This window comes from Pan troglodytes, chromosome 4 (genome assembly GCF_028858775.2).
Source record: "Pan troglodytes isolate AG18354 chromosome 4, NHGRI_mPanTro3-v2.0_pri, whole genome shotgun sequence".
Lineage (NCBI taxonomy): Eukaryota > Metazoa > Chordata > Mammalia > Primates > Hominidae > Pan > Pan troglodytes.
In genome coordinates, this window is record NC_072402.2 from 121,206,029 (window position 1) to 121,231,907 (window position 25,879).

General features: G+C 37.3%; 1 pseudogene; it reads right to left on the bottom strand.

Moving 5' to 3' along the window:
• Positions 1 to 25,879, bottom strand: part of LOC742424 (high mobility group protein B3-like) — a 43,113-nt pseudogene that overhangs the window by 5,314 nt on the left and 11,920 nt on the right.

Here is a 25,879-nt window from a genome sequence, read left to right on the forward strand (position 1 = left end):
CCTGCTATATTTCCTTCTGCATAAAGTGAGAATCACACTGGAGTACTTAATAAATAAGCCGGTAATACCTCATAAAAGTGCTGTTTTTGATCTTTAAAAGGGCCACAGTTGAACACCTGTGAAAATAAGAGAAAAGAAAAAAGGGGAGGGGGCACAGAGTAGCAATACTGATGTCCTTCAATAGGTAAATGAATAAACTAACTGTGGTACATTCATGCAAAGATAAAAGGAAATGAGCTACAAAGTCATGAAAAGAGAAGGGGGAAATTTAACCGCAGATTGCTTAAATACATGTCTTAAATACACATCTAAAAAAGCTACATACTGTGCTTCCAACTACATGAAAAGGCAAAACTATGAAGACAGTAAAAAACAAACAAATAAACAAAAAACAGTTGTTGCCAAGGGTTTGAGGCGGGAGTAAGGGAGGAAGGAAGGAATAGGTGGAGTACAGGGGATTTTTAGGGCAGTAATACTGATCTCTATGATGCTGTAATGGTGGATACATGTCATTATACATTTGTCAAGCCCATAGACTGTACAACACAAAAAGGTGAACCCAGTCATAAACTGTAGACTTTAGTTAATAATAATGTATCAATACTGGCTCATTAAATATACCACACTAATGCCAGATGCTAATGACAGAAGAAACTGTAGAGGGTAGGGAGACGGAGTGAGGACAGGGAGTATATGGGAATTCTGTACTTTCCACTCATATTTTCTGTAAACCTAAAACTGCTCTAAGACAAAGTTTATTAATTAAAAACAAACAAATGAAAAGGCCATTAATGGCAACTGTGTGAACACCTGATCATCAGAGAGCTCTGATGGAGTCTGTGCTCTTACAGGCACTGCTAGACCTGGGCTGGGGCTTTGTGTCCTTCAGTATACAGCAATATACTGTACACATGAGTCGCACAGTCATGAAAAAATTACATTGGGTATTTTACTGTGTGTATGAAAGCTATTATATTAATTTTTACCATATTAGAATGTTTTGGTCTCAAACCATATATGATGGAAAATTTTCACACAGAGTTCCTTTAAAAATGTCCGAAATTGGCATAGTTTTTGCATGTCTAATTCCATTTGGCACCTGCTCCTTTGAGGGCAAGAACAGAAAAATCATCCAACCTTTAACGTGGTCAATTTTATCCTTTGAAGCACAATCCTGTTGAAAATCTGTAAAACTTAACACCTATACTTTTGTGAATTAAACTCTGATATTTATTAATTACAAAAGTTTTTGTGAATATAATTACACATTCTGCAATTTTTTTAATTTGGGGGGAATATCAACTTGTTTTTGGTTTGTCATATAGTGCCCAAGTAGACATTGGATCTTTAGAACTGATGTGTTACTCACTTTCCCTCTCATTGATAGGATGAAAAAAAGCATAAGGGAGATTTCAGTATAACACAGATAGCATAGGTGAACATCTTTGTTTTCTCATTTATGTGCCACGAGGCTACTTTAATTCTTCCTATATGAAAGCAAATTCCCTTAATAATAAAAATATATTTTAAAGGTTTTTTAATTTTTAATTTTGAAATAATTATAGACTCACAACAAGTTATAAAAATAGTACAGGTAAGGCATGGTGGTTCACACCTGTAATCCCAGCATTTTGGGAGGCAGAGGTAGGTAGATCACTTCAGCCCAGAAGTTCAAGAGTTCAAGACCAGGCTATGCAACATGGTGAGACCCCATCGCTGCAGAAAAAAAAAAAAAAAAAAAAGAGCAAAAGCCTGGTATGGTGGCATGCGCCTGTAGTCCTGCTTACTCGGGAGACTGAGGTGGGAGGATTGTTTGAGTCCTGGAGGTTGAGGCTGCAGTGAACCAAGATTGTGCCACTGCAGTCCAGCCTGGATAACAGAGTAAGACCCTGTCTCTAAATAAATCAATAATAAAAATAGTACAGAGAGGTACTATGCATTCTCCATCCAGCTTCTCCCAATGATAGCAAATATTAACATGATTAGCAGATTTTTCATACACAACAAAATATTTCCAGTCAATGACCATATTGTTTTTAATTAAGCAGATTACATATTTTTCAATAATTTCAACAGCCCTCTAGATGAATTCACTTTATTCATCTAGTGAGATTTAACTAATATGGTGGCTCTTTAGCATGCCTTAGAATCAGCTGCAGGCACATTAAACCAGAGGTTACTGGGTTCCTCCTCCAGAATTTCAGATTCAATAGGTTTAGGGTAGAGAACCAGAAGCTGCAGTTCTAATAGGTTCCCAGGTGATGCCAATGATAGTGGCCTGGGAACCACACCTTGAAAACAAAAGAATGAAAACCACATAATCTACGCCTAATTTCATGTTTTTAGAATGTAAGCTTAAGAAAGTCAGAACGAATTTGAAAGTGAAAACACAACTAGTGAAACTAGACATTTTATTATCTCTAAATGAGTAGCAGAAGAGGTTTGGGAACAACCGAGTCTGGCCAAAGTACAAAGGTTGTATCTTCAATGAAATTAAATTACTAGAAAGAAATTGTGACAATGAAAGCTAAAACTTAATCAGTGGAATTGCTCTCTGTCTGAAGAAAATAGGTATTTATAGGGAGGGAATGATCTGTATGGATTTTTGGAAAAAGAACATCTTCCAAAGTAAAATCTGTGGTTATTCAGCATTACTCACAAAAGGGAGCACATTGACGAAGTGATATGAATAATCAACCTGGACTGAGTGGTCATGCATGTACCAGACTTGGTGAGGCTAATCATTGAGAGCATTTATCTCTTTAATTGTTACATTTGATTTGCATGTAAGAGTTGCACTTACTTGTTCTTTTTCTGGCAAACTTCTGATCCACTTGGAAATTATGTATTTTTTTCTTGGAAATTATGTATTTTTTTCTTGAGACCAGGGTCTTGCTCTGATGTCCAGGCTGGAGCACAGTGGCATGATCATGGCTCACTGCAGCCTCGACTTCCCAGGCTCAAGTGATCCTCCCACCTCAGCCTCCCATGGAGCTGGGACTACAGGCATGCAACCCCAGGCCTGGCTAATTTTTATATATTTTTTTGTAGAGGCAGGGATTTGCCATGTTGCCCAGGCACGTCTCGAACTCTTGGGCTCAAGCAAACTGCCTGCCTTGGCCTCCCAAAATGCTGGGAGTACAGGCGTGAGTCACCGCACCTGGCCGGAGATTATATTTTTTGATGTAAATGAACGCAGAGGCATTATGAACTCTTTATCGATCTCATATGAGTTTTGTTAGTCCCTAGGCTGTATCAACTCTAAGGACCCAGACAATACAGAATTTCTAGATATGCAAGTACTGGTACTTCTAAGGGCTTATTGGGGTGACCAAATTGTGTACATACCTCTGTATCTCCTCTCCATATGACAGTAAAACTACTGTTTAAACATTCTGAAAAATTATCCATTTTAAACACATGAAATGTTTCTATTTACTAGAACTCCAGAGAAGAGACAATGATGTTAATTACAAATGTCAGTGTTGTCAGGAACTGTGAAGGTTCTGAGATTTTTACCCTGCTTTCTGGCTTACAAGTTATGCTGCCACAGTTTCATGGATGCTGAAAAAAAGACAAGATTCCTGGACCAGAGATGAAAGATAGCAGGAGCCAGTGTCAGAATTTTTGTGCTGGTTCTCTGAGCCCCAACTCTTACAGGACAACACAAATGGGGCAGATGACAGCTGTAACACACTGTTGGTTGTGTTCCAGGAAAGGAACCTGAACTTAGAGAGCCAGAATCTTTTACAATGGGCAGTGAGCACGCCTGCCCTTTGCTTTGGAATGAGATATTCTCTTTGTTATACTGGATATTAGGCATGCCTGTCCATTGCCCCAGAGGCTTGACACTGTCTCTATCTTCTAAGGCTGTAAGCAAACCTTTGTTCAGAAGCACAACACTTTCTCCATTTGCCAAGTCCATTCACTATACAAACACCCTTGAGATTATCCACAAAAAAGGGCAGTCACAATATGTGCATAAATGTGAAAGACCCATGGAGAATTGTCTCCCAACCAGTATATATATATTGCAACAGTTCTCAGTTCTGAAAACACTGACTAATAGATTTATAACTTTCTTCTAGAAATCTTATCCTTCCATGATCCAGTTCATATAAATTAGAGCTAGATCAATCTATTACCTAGGCTAGTCTACTTGGAGGTAAAGGCGGATTTGTGGTAATATATAATGGCACATATACATTTGTTTTCAATTCATGTCCTTTCACATACTCCTTTTTCCCCTTAATATTTCTAATTATTTTAATCATTGCAAGTTTTAATAATGATTATTTGGTTTCTATTTTTCTCTCCTTTAGAACTGTTAAAAGTGTTCTGATTCTGATTTTATCTCTGTAAAATAACTCACTGCTTTTGAGTCACTCCTGAATCTTGAAAATTTTGAAAGGTTAGTAAAATGTTATGCTGTTTCATTATTGCTGTGGTAGCTACAGTTTTCTTTTCCCTTCTGCTTTTTGTGCCTTTGTTTATGTCATGCTACAAAATACTTTTGATCCTTTCCTGATAACTTGTACCAGACATAATGTCTCCTATCAGAGATCTAAGTCTGCAGCAGAAAATATCTATTGTGTATTTATGCTAATTGGAACATACTGTCTTGTTTTCTCTTCTTCAATGAGATGAAGAAAACAATAATTTTGTCTCATTTAATTTTTTTAGAAAGAAATTTTGTATTTTACACAGAATAAGAAAATTGTTGGCTTTTTAAAATATAGCAGATAACTTTGAAAAAGTTCCCTGTCATATGTGGTTAAACTCTAAGGGAAAAATTATGACAATCATTTCTAATTTTTGCAACTATAATTGTCTATGGCAGATTCGTTTGATGTGGATATTAGATTTGTAGTGAATAGAACACTCTTGAAGTCTGCTATCCTTTTATTATAAGCAAGCTGCTCACTGTAAGAATAAAAACAGTTTTAGCCACTTTAAAAGCTCATTATTTTGAGGGGCAGGCTTTGGCTTGACAACTAGAACAAATTCTGGCTCATGGCCAGCTTTGTTTCCTTTCATACAAACATTCAGTGATTAACTAGACTCACAGAACCTTAGTGTGGAAGATGTAGTAGGAATCATTCAGTTCCATTGGTTTTCAACCTCTTATATGGTATAAATCCACCAAACTCCTGGGTCTCACCATAACAGAAAAAAACAGTAAACAACAACAAAATGCAAACACAAAATTTTATGAGTTTTGTGCTTCCTTTCATTATAATAATGTCTTAAAATTTGTTCAAAAAACTCAGGCCTGCCATCTATGCTACATATATATATTTGTGGTAAATTAGTAGTGGTTGAGATCCACTGCGAGTTTCAAGATTAGAAAACAGGCTTGATCAGCTGAGGTCGCACAGCTGTTTGGTGGCAGAGTCAGGATTAGGGCCCTACATCTCTTCATTCTCAAATATGTTTTTCAATATCTTGCCTCCTGGGGCACTGAACAGATGCTCAGTTGCGCCTGGAGTGATCTAAACCCTGCTTCTCTTTATGTCTGTATTCTGGGTGGGGCTTTATTTGATAAATGAATTAGCCACAGGCATAAATTAGGCAGTTTTCACTAATGTCCAGAGGTCACTAGGGTACCATTAGTAAAATAGGGTTTTATCTTAACTAAAAGGGCATCCTAGTAGCCTGAAAGAATTTATGAACCTCCAAACACATTAAACCAGAACTGAAGACATTTAGTATAGTCATTTAACAAATAATCCAAAACTTCTATTCTCTCAAAAATTATTTAACAATCTACATTTTTCACTTGATGAAAATTTTATCACATTTTCTTCACATATGTACCTTGGTGACTGTGAATCACTGATTGGTTGCGTATTCACTCATCTGGGTCACATAATTTTATTGAGTGACAGAAGCTTGGGAATAAAGATGAATCCAATACTCCCTGAATTCAAGGCACTCAAAATTTAGGAAAGAATAAAAAATATATAAATGAAAAGTCATTCAACTTGAATAAGACTACAGAGCACAAATTGTAGTATAATATACTTACTTTCAAAAGATATTATAAAATTGCTGCTTTTGTGATTAATAAAGAATCCTATTATATTAAGATAATCATAACTACTAATGGAAAAGCCATAGCACACAAATATATAGTTTAAAGAATAATTACTTACTAATTTAAAATAATCTACATAGTTTTCTAAAAACTTACATGTATATCATCTTATTTAATCTTGAAAACAATTCCGGGAAGTAAGTAGGATATACAGTGCTATCATCATTTTTTAAGTGAAACTCAGAAATTTGGCCCTTAATATACGGTAACCAACAAATACACTGCAAAGTTACCAGGATGTATGTCCCTCCTGATCTCTCCCCTTAGGTACCTGTGAGCTGGGCCCAAACTTAATACAGCATTTAATCCCAGGCAGTGTTTTGGGGCCCTGATCCTTTCCTCCTTTGCCTATCACAAGAAGCCAGAAAGAAATGTAAATTTACTCTTGACTCCAGGTTCCTTCAGCCTGGAGTAAAAACTTAAACAGAATACAACCCAGACGAAAAGGTTGAAGGAAAAGGTCTCAAACCCTGACAGGCTGAATTCTGAAAGACCATAACTAAAAAAAAAAAACAAATCAAAATGCTATGTTTAAAAAGCTTTTCTACCTTTCCTAACGGTCAAGCCAGACCCTTCTCCTATTAGATGCAAACACCATCTTTAATCTATAATGCATCTGCTTTCACAACATAGAATGATTAAAAGAGAGGAAGGCTCCCCTCCATGCCCTATTCTACTTCCTTTCTATGCTTCTCTAACTAGCTGATTACTATGAACCCTGCATGTTTCCGGCGATGTTTTTGGAGCTCTTTCCTTTGTTGTCATCTACTAGATTCAGAGCCTCTCATTAAGGAAATTAATGTAAGTATAGTAAAATATGTGGCCAAAAGAGTCAAAATTGAACTAGGTTTTGCTCATTCCATGTCCATTCCATATACCAAGCTTCCTCAACTACTCTTTTTGTATTTTTTACCTTCACTAATTTGACAGCTATTCATGAGTGTTTAGATACAGTTGTCAAATTAATAAATAATTCTAAAGTGCCATTTTCTTGCAAATCCAATGATACTTAGACAACTTTTGGCTAGGCAATTCATAGGCGTGGTGGCTCATGCCTATAATCCCAACACTTTGGTAGGCCAAGGCGGGCAGATCACTTGAGGTCAGGAGTTTGAAACCAGCCTGGCCAACATGGAGAAACCCCATCTCTACTAAAAACACACAAAAAATTAGCCAGGCGTGGTGGCAGGCTCCTTTATTACCAGCTACTTGGGAGGCTGAGGCAAGAGAATCGCTTGAACCCGGAAGGTAGAGGTTGCAGTAAGCCGAGATGGTACCACTGCACTCTAGCCTAGGCAACAGAGCGAGACTGCGTCTTGGGGAAAAAAAAAAAAAAGAAAACTTTCAATGCTAATTAATTTATCATAATATAAACAGTTTCTAATGTTTACTTAGATTCATAAGGGTTGGACGATGTTCCTGAAAGAAAATAGAAAGTCACATAGGTAACCTGATTGATCTCAGACCAGTGTGTTTAATACTGCAAGGCAGTATAGTAAAGGGGTAAAGAGAGAAGTCTGGGGTCAGATTGTCTGGGTGGGTCTGATTTTGGGCTCTACATTTATTACTGTGTCACCTTAGGTAAGTCATTTAACTTTTCTGCGTCTCAGTTTTATCATCTAAAAAAAAAAACCCTTAAGATAATAATAGTATCCAACTTATAAAGGCGATGATTTAGGACTTGTAAGATGCTCAGAAGAAATGTTGTCTGTGGTCATTATTGCACATAGGCTAATATTGAGGGGAGAACACTGGTTCATTCCCCTGCCTGTGATTTCAGGAATTCTGCCCCACTTAAAGTCTTACCAATATATGTCTGGATTCCCCATTTAAGGTTTTCATGGGCTTACAAAAACTCAGATCCTGCCTAAGCTACCTGAGGGTACGTTTTACCTCCCCTGCTGCTGGTCCTGTGACAAGGCTAATGTCTAGCCACACCAGGGTGCCTCCCCTAGATGCTCCCAACATTGGATTTCCAGGAGTCTTACTGTACCAAAGCCAAGGTCTTTTCCACCCAGAAGGGAAGGGAATACTTAGCCTCCTGCCTCTTGATGCCACATTCTACTCCCTTGAGTGCTTTAGGGAATTTGCTTCGATGCTTCATGCCTACTACGCCTTTCTCTTTAAACTTCACGCTTGGGGCCCTGGCTATGAAACAGGGATACCTGAGGCACAAAACCTCCCTACCTCTCCCGTTTTTCAAAGAGCAACTCTCTGGCAAATGGACTCATGAAAGTCCTGCTTAAAAGTTCCTCAGACATGTTTGAATGGGCTTAAATCTTACTTTAGGCTCAGTCCAGGACTCTGATTCCCCTTTCCTGGTTACATAAAGATGCTAATAAAATCCTGAAACCCCCTTTAAGCAATCAGCAAACAGAATCTCCTCTTAGTTTTCCCTTTTGGGCAACTGTATATGCCTGCACTGTATTCAGTACACATATTTCCTAAACAAAGTAAAGCTTTCCATATGCTTTTGTGATTTTAACACATTACTGATTGAGCACAGTAAAAGCCTGAAATGCATGCAGTGCTAGTAAGATAGTCCCATGGGTATCTACTTCCTTAAACAACTTTCCCTCAAAAGTACTAAATGTCTCCATAATATCAACTATTGATAAAGTTCTCAATTCAGTGTTATGTCAGTTGAGGCAACCCACTGATTTATATTTCCTAGAAGGCTTTTTCTTTGAGAGTTAGAATGGTAGACAGAAAAGGAAATTAATCTACATGAAACTCTAAGGGAAAAATGTAGGTTTACAAGTAGTGAGGAATGGCGAACTATTTTTTTTTTTCTGCAGGACATTTCTGATGAGTCATGTTTATATGCACAAGTATGTATACCCACTGTTACTACAGGCATAGTAGAGATACAGTTGGCTGCAGGCTGTACACAATAATCTGAAGCCTGGCTGTAAACCTTCTCTTCACATTAATCTGCCACACACTCTGATGATTAGGAATCCCTGATCCACTAATAATCTTTTCTACTATGAATATATAGCTGAACAATTTGTGATTACAGTTGCTAATATATCCTGAAGTACATCTAACCTCCAGTTGATGTCCCATCTGGTGGTGTTTCCAGTTTTGTGAGCTTTATCTCTGAATCAACTTTAATAGAAAATGGTAAGGTCCTGAAGCACTAGTAGTCACTTGGTTCTGGAACCCTATTTATCTCTGCATTTCAATAATGGGCATTTTTATGTAATGCCAATGAGCAGGGAATGTTCACAGAATGCACTATGTAGGGATTCCCTAATATCTGCATTGTAGCAGCATCTAACCATGTGCCATTCAAGCATATTGTAAGAAAAAGGGATGGATTAGCCCAGTGTGGAACAATTAGAAATGAGCCAGCTTGCCTGAAACAAAGGCTAAGGAAAGAGATTAAGAGTAGAGACATCTGCTTACCATCAAGGGTAGACTATAAATAGCAGTAGCAGCCTGAAACCAGAAAGTGATATATATATATATATATATATATGGAAAGGTCTATTGTTCACATACAAACTTTCCAAAACCACCACGACTGCCCCATCATCATTATCACTAATATTCCTTTGCAAATATTTATATTTAATATGCATTGAAAAATCAGGTTGCTTGTTTTAACATAAAACCAGAGTGTGTGATATAGGATGGTATATATTATTTTCAAATTTTAAAAGGAAAAAGAAAGCTCATAAAGGAATTACCCCAGTTATTCAGAGAGTTCAAATGTTTCTGTTTTGGTTATCCATCCTCTCTGATACAGCTCACAGGGAAGCTTCAAGTAGTTAGGAACTAAAGGGTATAAACCAATATTCACCGAGTCTTCTGAAAACACCATGACTTGCAGTTTCACAATTTTAAGAGACAGCACCCTGCAATACCATACTGTGCTTGAACATATGCAAAGAAGGATAATTATAACCATTTTTCAGTCTTGTGCAACTAGAAGTGAGATATTGCACCCGATCTGCAAACTTCATTATGAGGCCACTAGGGTGTCCATCACTGTCAAATTCCTATTGGCATTTCAATTAAAGAGGAAGGATGGGGAGAGGGAAAGGGAAGTGAAAGGAGGACAAATATTAGTCCTAGAAAATAGGCTCAGATATTTGTACTTAATATTTTCTACATTTTGATTATTTGGCAAGTGCAATGGGAGAGAGTGATGTCCAACTTTGCTTGTCATTTATCTCAGCTTATCCTTTGTTCCCAATCACAGACTCAACTGGAAGCACTGTGCAAATTACCCCATGATGCAAGCATGCACTTAAGCCAATGGGTTATTTTGTATTTGAAGATGTCCCACCAAATTAATAACTTATTATTTATTGAGGGTTTTTTCCACCAAAGATGTACTAGATTTTCACCTAATAATCTATATACACTTATTCAGTTCTTGCCTGTGACCAAAGGCCAATTTTTTTTTTTATCAGGTGCTTACCCAGGGCATGGAGTACAATGTATGATCACGTGGACAGATATTCTCCATAAAGTAAGAGGAAAATCACATGGAGAGTGAATCTTTGACCTAAGACTCATAAATACAAAGCACTTGCCAACTGAACTAGTGGCTAAAGAGAAAGAAAGCATTTCCAATTAGGAAATAAACCTGGTTTCACAATACTGTCTATCAAATATTAAGGGATTCTCAGCACTTTTGTCCCAGGTCAAATAATTCAAAACTTTTATTCTTTACTCAGAAAGCTCTCATTTCCAGAGACTAAACAACCAAGCACATCTGTGAATCTTGATTAAATCCTTATTTTAAAAATTGTAAAGACATTTTTGGGATGATTGGAGAAATTTGAAAATGATTATATTAGGTAAATTAGTGTTATATTTTGGAATTACTATTATATGTGCAAATTACTGTTCTATTTCTTAGGGACCATAATGCTATTATAGTTTTATATGAAAATATCCCATCTTCTTAGAAATTACAGCTGAAATATTTAGAGGTGAAGTGTGATGTCTGTAACTTTCAAATGTATATACACACACACACAAAGGAACTATTGCAAATTATTAACAAGGTGGTGGGTTATTTATTTTGGTATTCTTTCAACCTTTCTATATGTTTTAAAATTTCCATAATAAACATTTTGGAACAGTAATTTCTCTTTCTCAAGTTAGGGCAGCTCAATGGAAACAAAAACCAAACAAAGCCACCACTCCAGGCATTGCCAATGTTAATGGAGATGAGAACTCCTCTCCTAAGTTACGTTGCAAAGAAAAATAAATTTGGATGATCAAGTGGGCTTCATCCCTGGGATGCAAGGCTGGTTCAATATACGCAAATCAATAAATGTAATCCAGCATATAAACAGAACCAAAGACAAAAACCACATGATTATCTCAATAGATGTAGAAAAGGCCTTTGACAAAATTCAACAATGCTTCATGCTAAAAACTCTCAATAAATTACGTATTGATGGGACATATCTCAAAATAATAAGAGCTATCTATGACAAACCCACAGCCAATATCATACTGAATGGGCAAAAACTGGAAGCATTCCCTTTGAAAACTGGCACAAGACAGGGATGCCCTCTCTCACCACTCCTATTCAACCTAGTGTTGGAAGTTCTGACCAGGGCAATTAGGCAGGAGAAGGAAATAAAGGGTATTCAATTAGGAAAAGAGGAAGTCAAATTGTCCCTGTTTGCAGATGACATGATTGTATATCTAGAAAACCTCATCGTCTCAGCCCAAAATCTCCTTAAGCTGATAAGCAACTGCAGCAAAGTCTCAGGATACAAAATCAATGTACAAAAATCACAAGCATTCTTATACACCAATAACAGACAAACAGAGAGCCAAATCATGAGTGAAGTCCCATTCACAATTGCTTCAAAGAGAATAAAATACCTAGGAATCCAACTTACAAGGGACATGAAGGACCTCTTCAAGGAGAACTACAAACCACTGCTCAATGAAATAAAAGAGGATACAAACAAATGGAAGAACATTCCATGCTCATGGGTAGGAAGAATCAATATCATAAAAATGGCCATACTGTCCAAGGTAATTTATAGATTCAATGCCATCCCCATCAAGCTACCAATGACTTTCTTCACAGAATTGGAAAAAACTACTTTAAAGTTCTTATGGAACCAAAAAAGAGCCCGCATCACCAAGCCAATCCTAAGCCAAAAGAACAAAGCTGGAGGCATCACATTACCTGACTTCAAACTATACTACAAGGCTACAGTAACCAAAACAGCATGGTACTGGTACCAAAACAGAAATATAGATCAATGGAACAGAACAGAGCCCTCAGAAATAACACCACGTATCTACAGCTATCTGATCTTTGACAAACCTGAGAAAAAGAAGCAATGGGGAAAGGATTCCCTATTTAATAAATGGTGCTGAGAAAACTTGCTAGCCTTATGTAGAAAGCTGAAATGATCCCTTCCTTACACCTTATACAAAAATTAATTCAAGATGGATTAAAGACTTAAATGTTAGACCTAAAACCATAAAAACCCTAGAAGAAAACCTAGGCATTACCATTCAGGACATAGGCATGGGCAAGGACTTCATGTCTAAAACACCAAAAGCAATGGCAACAAAAGCCAAAATTGACAAATGGGATCTAATTAAATTAAAGAGCTTCTGCACAGCAAAAGAAACTACCATCAGAGTGAACAGGCAACCTACAGAATGGGAGAAAATTTTCGCAACCTACTCATCTGACAAAGGGCTAATATCCAGAATCTACAATGAACTCAAACAAATTTACAAGAAAAAAACAAACAACCCCATCAACAAGTGGGAGAAGGACATGAACAGATACTTCTCAAAAGAAGGCATTTATGCAGTCAAAAAACACATAAAAAAAGTGCTCACCATCACTGGCCATCACAGAAATGCAAATCAAAACCACAGTGAGATACCATTTCACACCAGTTAGAATGGCAATCATTAAAAAGGAAACAACAGGTGCTGGAGAGGATGTGGAGAAATAGGGACACTTTTACACTGTTGGTGGGACTGTAAACTAGTTCAACCATTGTGGAAGTCAGTGTGGTGATTCCTCAGGGATCTAGAACTAGAAATACCATTTGACCCAGCCATCCCATTACTGGGTATATACCCAAAGGATTACAAATCATGCTGCTATAAAGACACATGCACACGTATGTATACTGCAGCACTATTCACAATAGCAAAGACTTAGAACCAACCCAAATGTCCAACAATGATACACTGGATTAAGAAAATGTGGCACATATACACCATGGAATACTATGCAGCCATAAAAAAGGATGAGTTCATGTCCTTTGTAGGGACATGGATGAAATTGGAAATCATCATTCTCAGTAAACTGTCGCAAGGACAAAAAACCAAACACCGCATGTTCTCACTCATAGGTGGAAATTGAACAATGAGAACACATGGACACAGGAAGGGGAACATCACACTCTGGGGACTGTTGTGGGGTGGGGGGAGGGGGGAGGGATAGCATTAGGAGATATACCTAATGCTAAATGACGAGTTAATCGGTGCAGCACACCAGCATGGCACATGTATACATATGTAACTAACCTGCAGATTGTGCACATGTACCCTAAAACTTAAAGTATAATAAAATAAAATAAAATAAAATAAAATAAAAGAAGAAAAATAAATTTGGTTGAATTTGTTTTATTTCTTAATTAATTTGACACATATTTGTTGAATATTTATTCTGTGCTACATACATGGGGGTAAAATAATAATCTGAAATTCCTCTAAGAATTTGTAATTCAATAATGAATAGTAATTATTGTGAATTCTGCCTCCAACCTCTTTCTATACCCTTCAATAACTCTATGTAACCAGCATCTAAGGCCACTACAACTAGTGCTTAAAATCTTTATCATAGCTTGGCCGGGCGCGGTGGCTCACGCCTGTAATCCCATCACTTTGGGAGGCCGAGGTGGGCAGATCACGAGGTCAGGAGTTCAAGACCAGCCTGGCTAACATGGTGAAACCCCATCTCTACTAAAAATACAAAAATTAGCCGGGTGTGGTGGCACCTGCCTGTAATCCCAGCTACTTGGGAGGCTGAGGCAGGAGAATCGCTTGAACCCAGGAGGCGGAGGTTGCAGTGAGCCGAGACCGTGCCACTGCACTCCAGCCTGGCAACAGAGCAAGACTCCATCTCAAAAAAAAAAAAAAATCTTTATCATAGCCTATCTGGATCACTGTAATTGCTCCAGACCTGATCATGCCATCTCCCTGCTTAAACTCTGTACTGCCTTGTCACTGGCCTCAAAACTCTGTGATTAATTAGGTCTCAATTTACCTCTCTAGATTTATCTATCACCACTCATACCTCAAAATCTATCACTTTAGATTAAATTCTTTTCCATTTTCCATATTGCTATACTCCTTCTTACTTTTGGGGTTTGCACATGACACTCCCTCTGCTTGAATCATATTCTCCACCCCAATCCTCTTCTATCTTTGCCTGTTTACTTCTTACAAGCCCTTCAGGTCTCATATTATACGTCACTGCAGGAAGCTTTCCTTGACCTTTGAAGTCATGCCTTGACGATAGCACCTCCTACTTTCCCTGACATTCCCCTTATCACACCACATCATAACTGCCAGTTTAATAGCCTAGTCAGTGTTTAAAAATTAGTATGCTGCACTTCTCACTATGAACTCTGGCATAATTGTTAAGATACAGGTAATAACATTGACTGGAAACATTAAATGGATATGAGAAGAGTGTAAAGTTATCTGTATATGGGTAAACTTCAAGTAATGGTTATGTCAGAGCCAAAGGAAAGCTTCCCCTTCACCCTCTGAAGGTTTGCTGAAAATCACTGACAAGAGGCAGATTACTAAGAGGAAAGGTGTACAAATTTATTTGATCATAGTTTTACTTGACATGAGAGCCTTCAGAATGAAAACCCAAAGATAGAGGGGAAATTGTCCATTTTTATGCTTGGGTTCAACAAAGTACGGAAGCTGTGTAAAAATATGATTGGACAAAAGGGTAAGATCTAATGTTAATAGGCTAAGGGGGGAAGCCCAGCATGGCCTGTCTGTCTAGATTCTTTTTGGCCTCTCTGATCATGTATTCCTTCCTTCTGAGTGAGGGGTGAGACCCTCTCAGGAATGGGACTCTTATGACCTATATTCAAACAAAGTAGGTCAGATAATTTCCCTATGACTAGTCTATTTTTTTTTTTTTTTTTGAGACAGAGTCTCACTCTGCCGTCTGTCACCCAGGCTGGAGTGCAGTGGTGAGGTCTCGGCTCACTGCAACCTCCACCTCCTGGGTTCAAGCGATTTTCTTGCCTCAGCCTTCTGAGTAGCTGGGATTACAGATATGCACCACTATGCCCAGCTAATTTTTGTATTTTTAGTAGAGACAGGGTTTTGCCATATTGGCCAGGCTGGTCTCGAACTCCTGATATGGCCAGTTTTTACAAGCAGGGTGAGAAAGTTATAATATTTTTAGATTTTATAGCTGGCTCTGAGGGAAGGGATTCTGGTTTCTATGACTCACCTCAGGGAAGAGGGATCCTAATTTCTTTGGCTAGCCTTGGGGGAAAACGAGAGTGAGAGATGGGGCAGATCAGAGAAAAACTTTGCTTCTGAGGCCTTCCTTTTGGGGTATTATTTTCTGAGTCCAGTGGTTATTATATGTTGCTGCTGGCAAATTGTCCAGTTAAGAAGTTCCAAAAGAGACTATATGGCAATATATTACCTACCTTTTTGTTTGGAATTATATTTTTAGAAACATGTAGGAAGTCAAAATTAACTCCCTTATATCTATGTGTGCCTTTTATTATAAAGTCATCTGGTACCATGACTTTAAAAGGCACACATACTCACATGCACACAATTAAAATGAAATGGAAGACATGAAAAACTCATAACTTAGCAATATGCTTATCAACCCCCTGGTTATTTGTTGAATTGTTCACTAGAAAGCCTTTCCTGGGTCCTCTGGTAATAGAAATAATTCTAATCATAGCACACTTCATTTTTACTGTGTAGCCCACTACAGAGCACTCTCCTCTACCTTTTTCTTCTCTTTCCTTTCTTTCTCTTTTCCCTTCTGTCATGGATTATTAATGATGGTTGGCTGTGATTTATTAGCTGTCTTGCACAGTGTTTCTTAAGTGTATCATTGACATTAGCTAATTGCCAATGCTGCAACCCTGCCATAATCCCTGTCACACTGTTTTCCGTTTAAACACTTGCTGTTTTGCCCAAACTTCCTTCACACTGATCTTCTAAAGACCAAATAAAATGCTATCTACTATTCTCTATTTATAGTAGTGCACTGATTCAGTGTGTTTAATGTCTGAAGTTTGACTTCAGGGAAGCTCAAATATATTATAAATTGTTGTGCATGTGTCATTACATACTACCTTTAAAGTTTAAAAAATCAACTAGCTCACATAATATACCAATTACCAGGCTGAAGTGATAATTCACTCTCACTTGAAAAATGAGAAGTCACCCTGATTTATAGTTTGTACCATACATTTATAGTGTATGTAACGCAAAAGCATGTCTGCCCAGGCATTCTATCTTGTGACACTTCCAAATATCTACAGTAAATAATGTTCATAATGAAGAGCTTACAAGGTCTCGAATATGAAATTATGGTCCAGGTAGTTTTAGTATTGAATGCATTTAATTGTTAAGCCCTTTAGAAATGTAATGTGTGTGTTGTATAGGTGTTCTAGGTGAGTATCTATTTTTAACTGTTAATTGTCATTAGTCACTTTTAACACAATGTCCTGTATGCACAAAATTGTTATATGCTCTAGGCATCTCCCTATTTCTCACTGAGATGGATTTTTTTTTTAGTATGTGAATAAGTAAGTCATTTCAGAATCCAGAAAAAACATATAATACACAGTTATAAAACTTATTTCTCTCTAATTATCACCAGGCAGAGTCTGATATTGAATCACTAACTACCCTTTAGATCCGTAATTTAATGGCAACAAATGTGAGCATCACTTGCAGTAGCTTTAAACAGAATTCCTAACCTACTTATATACTCTGGTGGTCAATCTCAGTCTCTGCTTTCTTCCTGTGGAGGAATTGAAATTCAAACTGTTCATTATCCTGTATAAGTATAGCATGAAACTTGGCCTTGAATATTTGAGTTTCTTAATCTGTGCTTATTTTGTAAACCCCCCATAAAGCTATTTATTATTATTATTAACACATCTATCACTACTCATGCTGTACATTAGATCTCCAAAAGGTGTTCCTCTTATAGCTGAAGGTTTATACCCTTTGACCAACATCTCCTCATTTTCCCCACTCCCCAGCCCCTGGCAACTACTGTTCTACTTTCTGCTTGTATATGAGTTCAATGTTTTTCTTTTTGGGACAAAGTCTCGCTCTGTTGCCCAGGCTGGAGTGCAATGGTCCCATCTCAGCTCACTGCAACCTTTGCCACCCAGGTTGTAAGTGATTCTCCTGCCTCAGCCTCCCGAGTAGCTGGGATTACAGGCACCCGCCACCATGCCCAGCTAATTTTTGTGTTGTTGTTTTTTTTTTTAAGTAGAGATGGTTTACCATGTTGGCCAGGCTGGTCTCGAACTCCTAACCTCAGGCGATCCACCCACCTCGGCCTCCCAAAGTGCTGGGAATATAGGCGTGAGCCACCGCGCCCAGCTGAGTTCAACTTTTTTAGATTCCACATATAAGTGAGATCTTACAGAATTTGTCTTTCTGTGTCTGGCTTATTTCACTTAGCATAATGCTCTGCAGGTTTATCTATGTTGTTGCAAATGCCAGGATTTCCTTCTTTTATGGCTGAATAACATTCTAATGTATATATGTCCCACAATTTCTTTATTCATTTATCTGTTGATGGACACTTACGTTGTTTCCATCTCTTGGCTGCTGTGAATAATGCTTCAATGAACACAGGGGTGTAGATACTTCTTCAAGATACTGATTTCATTTTCTTTGGATATATATCTAGAAACAAAATTGCTAGATTATATCTTAGTTCTATTTTTAATTATTTGAGGAAACTTCATATTGTTTTCCATAATGGCTGTACCAATTTTTTTCCCACCAACAATGTACAAGGGTTCCCTTTTCTCCATATCCTCACTGACACTTGTTATATCTTTTATTTTTCATAGTAGTCATCCTAACAGGTGTGAGGTGATACCTCATTGTGATTTTGATATGCATTTCTCTGATGATCAGTGATTTTGAGCATTTTTTCACAGATCTGCTGGGCATTTGTCTATCTTCTTTTGAAAAAATGTCAATCCGGGTCCTTTGCCCCTTCTGAAATTGGGTTACTTGAGTTTTTTCTATTGAGTTGTCTGAGTTAAGGAACTTCGATATTTTGGATATTAATCCCTTATCAGTTACATGGTTTCCAAATATTTTCTCCCATTCCATAGGTTGTCTTTTCATTGTGTTGACTGTTTCATTTGCCAAGCAGAAGCTTTTTTGTTTGCTGTAGTCTCAATTGTTCATTTTTGCTTTTGTTGCCTGTGCTTTTGGTGTCATATCCAAGACCAATGTCAAGTAGCTTTTCTCTATCTTTTCTTCTAAGAGTTTGATGGTTTCAGACCTTATATTTAAGTCTTCAATCCATTTCAAGTTGATTTGTGTATATGTTGTAAAATAAGGGTCCAATTTCATGTTTTGTATGTGGATACACATTTTCCCTAACACCATTTGTTGAAGAGACTGTCCTTTCCCCATTGTGCATTCTTGGTGCCCTTGTAAAAGACTGGTTGACTATACATGTGTGGGTTTATTTCTGGGCTCTTTATTCCTTTTTATTGGTCTAAATGTCTGTTTTTATGCATATAAATGTATTCTTTAATCCAAATGCTACCAGGATGTCCAGGATTGAATAAAAATCAGCAATCCTCACTGACTAATCCAAGAAAAGAACATGCAACATTGTCTTTAGTTTAGCACTTAATGTTTTAAAATAAACTTTAGAATGCTAAAGTTGTTGATCAGAATTGCAAGAGATGAAGCAGCACTAAAATGCGTTGTTTGAATTTTTTTCACCCAATGAACATTACGTCTTTTCTGGTAACAATAGTGTGATGGTTAATTTTGTGTGTCAACTTGACTGGTTTAAGGATACCCAGATAGCAAGTAAAACATTATTTCTGGATGTGTCTATGAGGGTTTTCTGGAAGAGATTAGCCCATATAGAACAAAAAAGATAGAAGGAGGATGGGTTCACTCTTCCTTCTGGAGCTGGGACATCCATCTTCTGCCCTTGGACATCAGAACTCCAGGTTGTCAGGCCTTCAGACGTGGAATATGACACTACCAGCTTCTCTGGTTCTCCAGTTTGCAGATGGCAGATCATAAGACTTTTTGACCTCCAAAATCACGTGAGCCAAACCCCATGATAAATCCCCTTTTATACATATCTTTATATATCCTATTCATTCTGTTTCTCTGGAAAATCTTGACTAATACAAAAAGTTTTGCTCAAAACAGAAGGTTTGAAAAATAAAATAAAATAAAAAATATAGAATCACTTGTAATTTTTCTTGATTTCCAGAAATAACCTGTTAATATTTTTGATTGTGTCTTTCTAGTGTCTTATTATACATCCCCATAGCACTAGATATTTCCCGCATTGGAATAGTCATCATGCTTGTAATATTAGTTTAAGGTTTTCTTTTCCCAAGATACCACAGTCTTTGTGAAGCAGGCCTTTCCCTGCCTCATGCAGTACCATATCCAGAGTGCCTAGTATAGTGTCTGGCACATAGCAGCAGACATTCAACAAATACTGGCCATGAACAGATAGCTGTTTTCTATGCATTTATATATATTTTATACATATGCTTTTTGCTTCCTAATAGTTTATACAGCACATGTAGAATGCATTTTCAAATAAAAATCCTTTTATGCACAATTTATAATACTATCTCTGGTCAAACAATCATTGACACCTTATTTCCCTTCTACTTTGAAAATACATGCCTAATAAATCTTTAAGTAGATACTTCATAATATACTACATATTCCAAGCCAGATCACACTTACACAGTAAAAAATCAATAGAGTCAAGCATGGATATTCAGCAGAAAACATTTATTTAAATATTGAGAATGCTGTAGTAGTGTTTCCAAAGTTGTGGAAGAGTACCTCATTTTTTAATTTTTGACAATTTCTCATAAGGAAAGCAGTTGAATTGCAATGCTCCCATGAGACTAACCTGTTTTTTTAAGGAGGTGGGGAACTAGGATACAAATCACTGACGTATCCGAAGGTGATGGAGTCTCCTAAGAAATTTTAAAACCAATGTATGATTATAATGAGAACAGGTATTTTAAAGTGGAAAAGAATGATAAGACCTCTTATCCCATGACTGATTACTATATATTTCTCAAAAAATCTGAAAGAAGGGGAAAATTAAAATATTAAATTTGATGCATCATATCCATTCTACAACTTCCTCTTGGTTACCAAGAACTCATTCATCACTAAATATAATCATCATCTCTTTTAAACTCTCTTCTTCATTGACACATTTTATTCAGTTATAAAATAGCAAGACACTATTCTAAGCACATTACAATTGGTATCACCTTCTTTGCTTTCAACACTTTGTATTGGTTTTCCTCTTCCCTCTCTGGCCACGTTTTCCTACCTTTTTAATGGGCTTAGTTTCCTTTCCTTCTTCTGTAAATCTTGGTGATCTTCTTCCATTTTCTCATGCTATGAGCTCTCCTTAAGCAGTCTCATGTACATAATTTAAACTATAGCAATGTCTAGAACCATATTTCTTTTTTTTGCTATATATAATAGCATATTTTTTTCTAGAAGTTTTTTTTAATACTTTAAGTTCTAGGGTACATGTGCACAATGTGCAGGTTTGTTACATACGTTTACATGTGCCATGTTGGTATGCTGCACCCATTAACTCGTCATTTACATTAGGTATATCTCCTAATGCTATCCCTCCCCACTCTCTCCACCCCACTACAGGCCCCAGTGTGTGATGTTCCCCACCCTGTGTCCAAGTGTTCTCATTGTTCAATTCCCACCTATGAGTGAGAACATGCAATGTTTGGTTTTCTGTCCTTGGCAACAGTTTGCTCAGAATGATTGTTTCTAGCTTCATCCATGTCCCTACAAAGGACATGAACTCATCCTTTTTTATGGCTGCATAGTATTCCATGGTGTATATGTGCCACATTTTCTTAATCCAGTCTATCATTGATAGACATTTGGGTTGGTAGAACCATATTTCTAATATCCTGGTCACGTCCTCTTCCATTCTCTGAAGTTTTTGGCACTCTTCCTCTGTATCTCAAGCTAGGCTTTCATCCTAGGTGATACAATATCCTGGGTGGTCTGTGTGACACCTGCGTCACACATCTCCCACAATGACCTCCATCATCCCACCTGAGCCACCCACTCCCATAGTCATTCTTTGGAACTTACCATCAACTTCAAAGGGATTAATTTAAGATTCTGTGCTGTGAACAAAGCTTCCTTTTTTCCATTTTCTCCTTGAAATATACTCCCACCACAATTTTTTTAAGCCTCATTAGATTTCTAGCCCATTGATCCTTTATTCTCCTGACAACTCTTTGACTTCACTTCCTTTCTTATAGACCATAGATACAATAAATCCAACCTAGTTAAATGTTATTTTGCCAGTACCCTAAAATTATTTTCAAAATTGTCCTTCTGTCCTACCTTCTGTAATGTTACTATCCCTAAATGAGTCTATTTAAGTCTGCCTTTACCAAGCCCACTCAGGCTCTGATATTCTGCTGAAGAAAATCCTATGCCAGGTAGATTAATATTGCCATTTATTAATGACTATTAACCTTAACCCTCACATGGCCTAAAGAGATACTATATTACTTGCCCAACTCTCCAATTGTTCACCATGATTATTCCAAAATGTTTCATGTTATCTTCAACATCTGCTACCCTTTCTTCCACCTCCCAGAATCTTAATCACTTCCAGAAGACTTTCTCATCTCCTACCCTACTGAGAAGAGAGTAACTATAAAAGGCAGTTTCCTGAAGTTGTCACCTTTTAAAGATTGAAGTACAGTTTATTTAACTTTGAAAACATTTCAGCATTTGAAACACAAAAAAACCCAGAACATTGCAAATCTTGTTTAAGTACAGAAGGCTATTGAACTTTCATTGACACAGTGGCTCTTTGCTTTGCTGACAGTGAAGAGCTCTACAGTTTGTCTAAAAACAATTTAAAAACGACTGCATTTAACTAAAAAAAAATTCTAACACTTCTCATGCCACCTGACCCCCTTATTCCAAGCAGCACAATGTTATGTCACTATATAAAAAAACAAGACTACCCTAAGCTAAATGGAAGCCCATCACAGTGGAAACAGTTCCAGCCTCACAGTGCACCCTCTGAGCTATGGCCCCTGCAAAAGACATCTCTCCCTATAGCCTCAATACCAAGCATCAAGAGTTTGTATTGGTTGTTTTATTCTTTTTACAAACTATAAATATGAACAGTTAATAACTCAGGATTTCTAGCCAATAACCATACAGTTAACACCACCTTACAAATTAAACAAGTCAGAAACATCTTTAAATGCCTTGTTACACCAACAACAAAGTACACAGTGAACAGAACACAAGAGTGCTTTTTCATTTTTAAAATGTTTGGAAATACATACAACTTTCATACCATTTCAGGGTGTTCCGGACACCCATGGCCACTTCATGTAAACCACTGACAACTTCTAGAGCACTTTGAGAGGCTACGATATGATCATCATCAGATTTTGTAATTAAACCTAATGAGGCCAATAGACACTTCACAATAAGAAACATATCAATTACAATCCTCCCATACTCTAAGATATTCACATAGAGATAGATAAATGGTTTTAAAGTCATCCTCCTCCACTGCCTCCTCCTCTTCATTCTCCTCATCTTCTTCGTCTTCTGCTTCCACCTTTTTCCAGGCAACGTTAGTAGGATGTTTTGTGCCATCAAACTTTCCTTTATGCTTACAGTCAGCAACATCCTTCTCATACTTCTCCTTCAGTTTTGCTGCCTTAGTGATGTAAGAGTGCTCTTCACTGTCACTTAAGTTATTCCTCATCTCACCCAGCTTTTTTTTTTTTTTTTTTTTTTTTTTTGCTACTTCTCCAATAGAGACACAAAGGTTTGTGGATTTAATCTTGGGACAAAATTCTGAACAGAATGGGAAATACCAGATGTTGGTCTTCTAGGGGCATAAAGGTTCTTCTTTTTGCCTCTCTTAGCTGGTCTGTAATCCTTCATTTCCCAATCATAGCATACTTTATTCTCCTTTGCAATTTCATCAAATTTAGACTTCTCTTTCCCAGACATTCTCTTCTACCTCTCAGACCAAATTCTGCAAAATCAAAAGAGTCCTCTGGGTTTTTCTTCTTACATTCTTCTCTTCAATTCTGTGCAAAGAAGGCATAAGCACACATCTTGTCTTTTAATTTGTTACAATCACCTTTAACCCTCCTGACTGTATTGTTTGTTAGTTTGGGCAATGCAGGGCACCTCAACTTGTCATCTTAAGACCTACAAATTTACATTTGCACCTGCTCTTTCCTCCTTTTATCTTAAATCCACTACAATTCACTCAACAAACATTTACTGAGTGCCTACTATGTGCCAGGCACTTTGCTAGGTGCTAGGAGCACAAATATTAAGCTAACTAGTCTCTTACTTCATGGAGCTTGTAGTTTTGTGGGAAAGAGATCCCTTAAATTACTATGTTAATCATCAATTAATTACATTTGTGATAAGTGCCATGATGAAAACAGGGTGCTGTAAGATCATATAACAGGAAGATATGACCTATATTTAAAATAAAGACTTTATATAAGTAATATAAGCAGGAGTTTTTCAGGAAAGAGGTATGTAAGTGGAAGAAATTTCGGCCAAGAGCATGGTGTATTAGTCTGTTCTCACATTGCTATAAAGAACTACCTGAGACTGAGTAATTTATAATGAAAAGAGGTTTAATTGGCTTATGGTTCTACAGGCTATACAGGAAGCATGACTGGGGAGGCCTCAGGAAACTTACAGTCATGATGGAAGGGCAAAGGGGAAGCAAGCACATCTTCACATGGTGGCAGGAGAGAGACAGAGAACAAGGAGGAAAGTACTATACACTTTTAAACCATCAGATCTCATGTGAATTCACTCACTATCACCAAAACAGCAAGGGGAAAATCTGCTCCCATGATCCAATCACCTCCCGCCAGGTCCCTCCCCCAATATTGGGAATTACAATTCAACATGAGATTTCGGTGGGAACACAGAGCCAAACCATATCACATGGATAACAGCATGTCTTTCCAAGGAAATGAGAAATGATTGAAATGTCTGGAGTATAGAAAAACCAGTATAAGATGAGGTTGAGGGCAGACTGGTCCTTGTTAATCATGTTAGGAATTCTGGTCATTTTTCAAACAGGAAGACATTATAAGAAGGAGATTATGGAATTGGGAGACATCAATCTATATGTATCAACATAGAAAGATGTTCACAATGCAGGCAAAATATAACAAGTTACTGAATAATATGTATAGTATGTATGATTGCATATGTGAAAAAACTGTTTTCTTACACATAGTAAATCTGAAGAGAGACACAACCAGACAGCAGATTAAAAATAAGTGGAAGGATGTGTAATCAAATGTTAAATGTGATTGAGAGTAGAACTGTGGATGCTATCTAGTTTTGTTTTTCTTGTTTATGTTTTCTGGGTATTTTCTAATTATTTGGTAATTGACATATATAATATAAAGAAAAAAATGTTTTTAAGTTAAAAATCCAAAGGTAAATAATCTGGGAGAAGGCATACCGATGTTCCCTCCCATCTGCATCTATAACAGCTATCCGTAATAAAAGGAAAAATAAATTAAAATTTTGGAGGTAGGAATAAATGAAAAGCTATTTTATGCTTAGGATACCACAGGCTTTTTTTTTTCTTAATGTGATACTATGCTAAAAGAATCTCTAGGGACATGGAAGTGTTAATGCACTTCTCTAAGTACTTAACAAAAAGTAAGAGGCAGCAAGTTAAAATGGCCCTTCAAAATTGGATGGATGCCTGAGCAAAATCCAATTAGTGGCAGCCTCCTCCGGAGTTGAGACTAAGAACCCATTTCCATTAGAGCGGTCCTTGGTCCAAATCAGATCATTCTTTTAGGAACTCAGGTCTCTCCATGACAGATCCAGCTTAGTTTAGGACCCTTGGGACCCTAGTACATAATGTATCAGTGGAAGTGCCTTTTATGTAGAAGACTCACTGAAATGAATGAATTAATGAAAACATAATAATAATATGGCTAGAAGGGCAGTCCGAGCATCAGAAATTTTGAGAAGCTGAACAAAATAATAAAACAGTAATGATAATAGTGATAGTAAAAGTAAAATAGTTGCTATAAGGTAAGGCAAATACCCAGCTCCTAGAGTCTATTAAAATTGACAAAAAAGAATGTTATCAGAAAAAATGCTTTCTTCATTTTGGCTGCTATAATGAATGCCGTAAACTGAGTAGCTTAAACAACACATATTTCTCATCATTCTGAGGCTGGATGTCTGAGATTAGGGTGCCTGCCTGGTTCTTGGAGAGGGGTTCCTATCTACCTGATTATGTCCTCACATGGTCTCCCTTGGTGTGCATACACACACAGAGAGATATCTCACGTCTCTTCCTCTTTTTCTAAGAGTATTAGTCTTATCATGGGGTCTCCACCCTCATGGCCTCACCTAAACCTAATTACCTCCCAAATGCCCCACCTCCCAATACCATTACACTGGGGACTA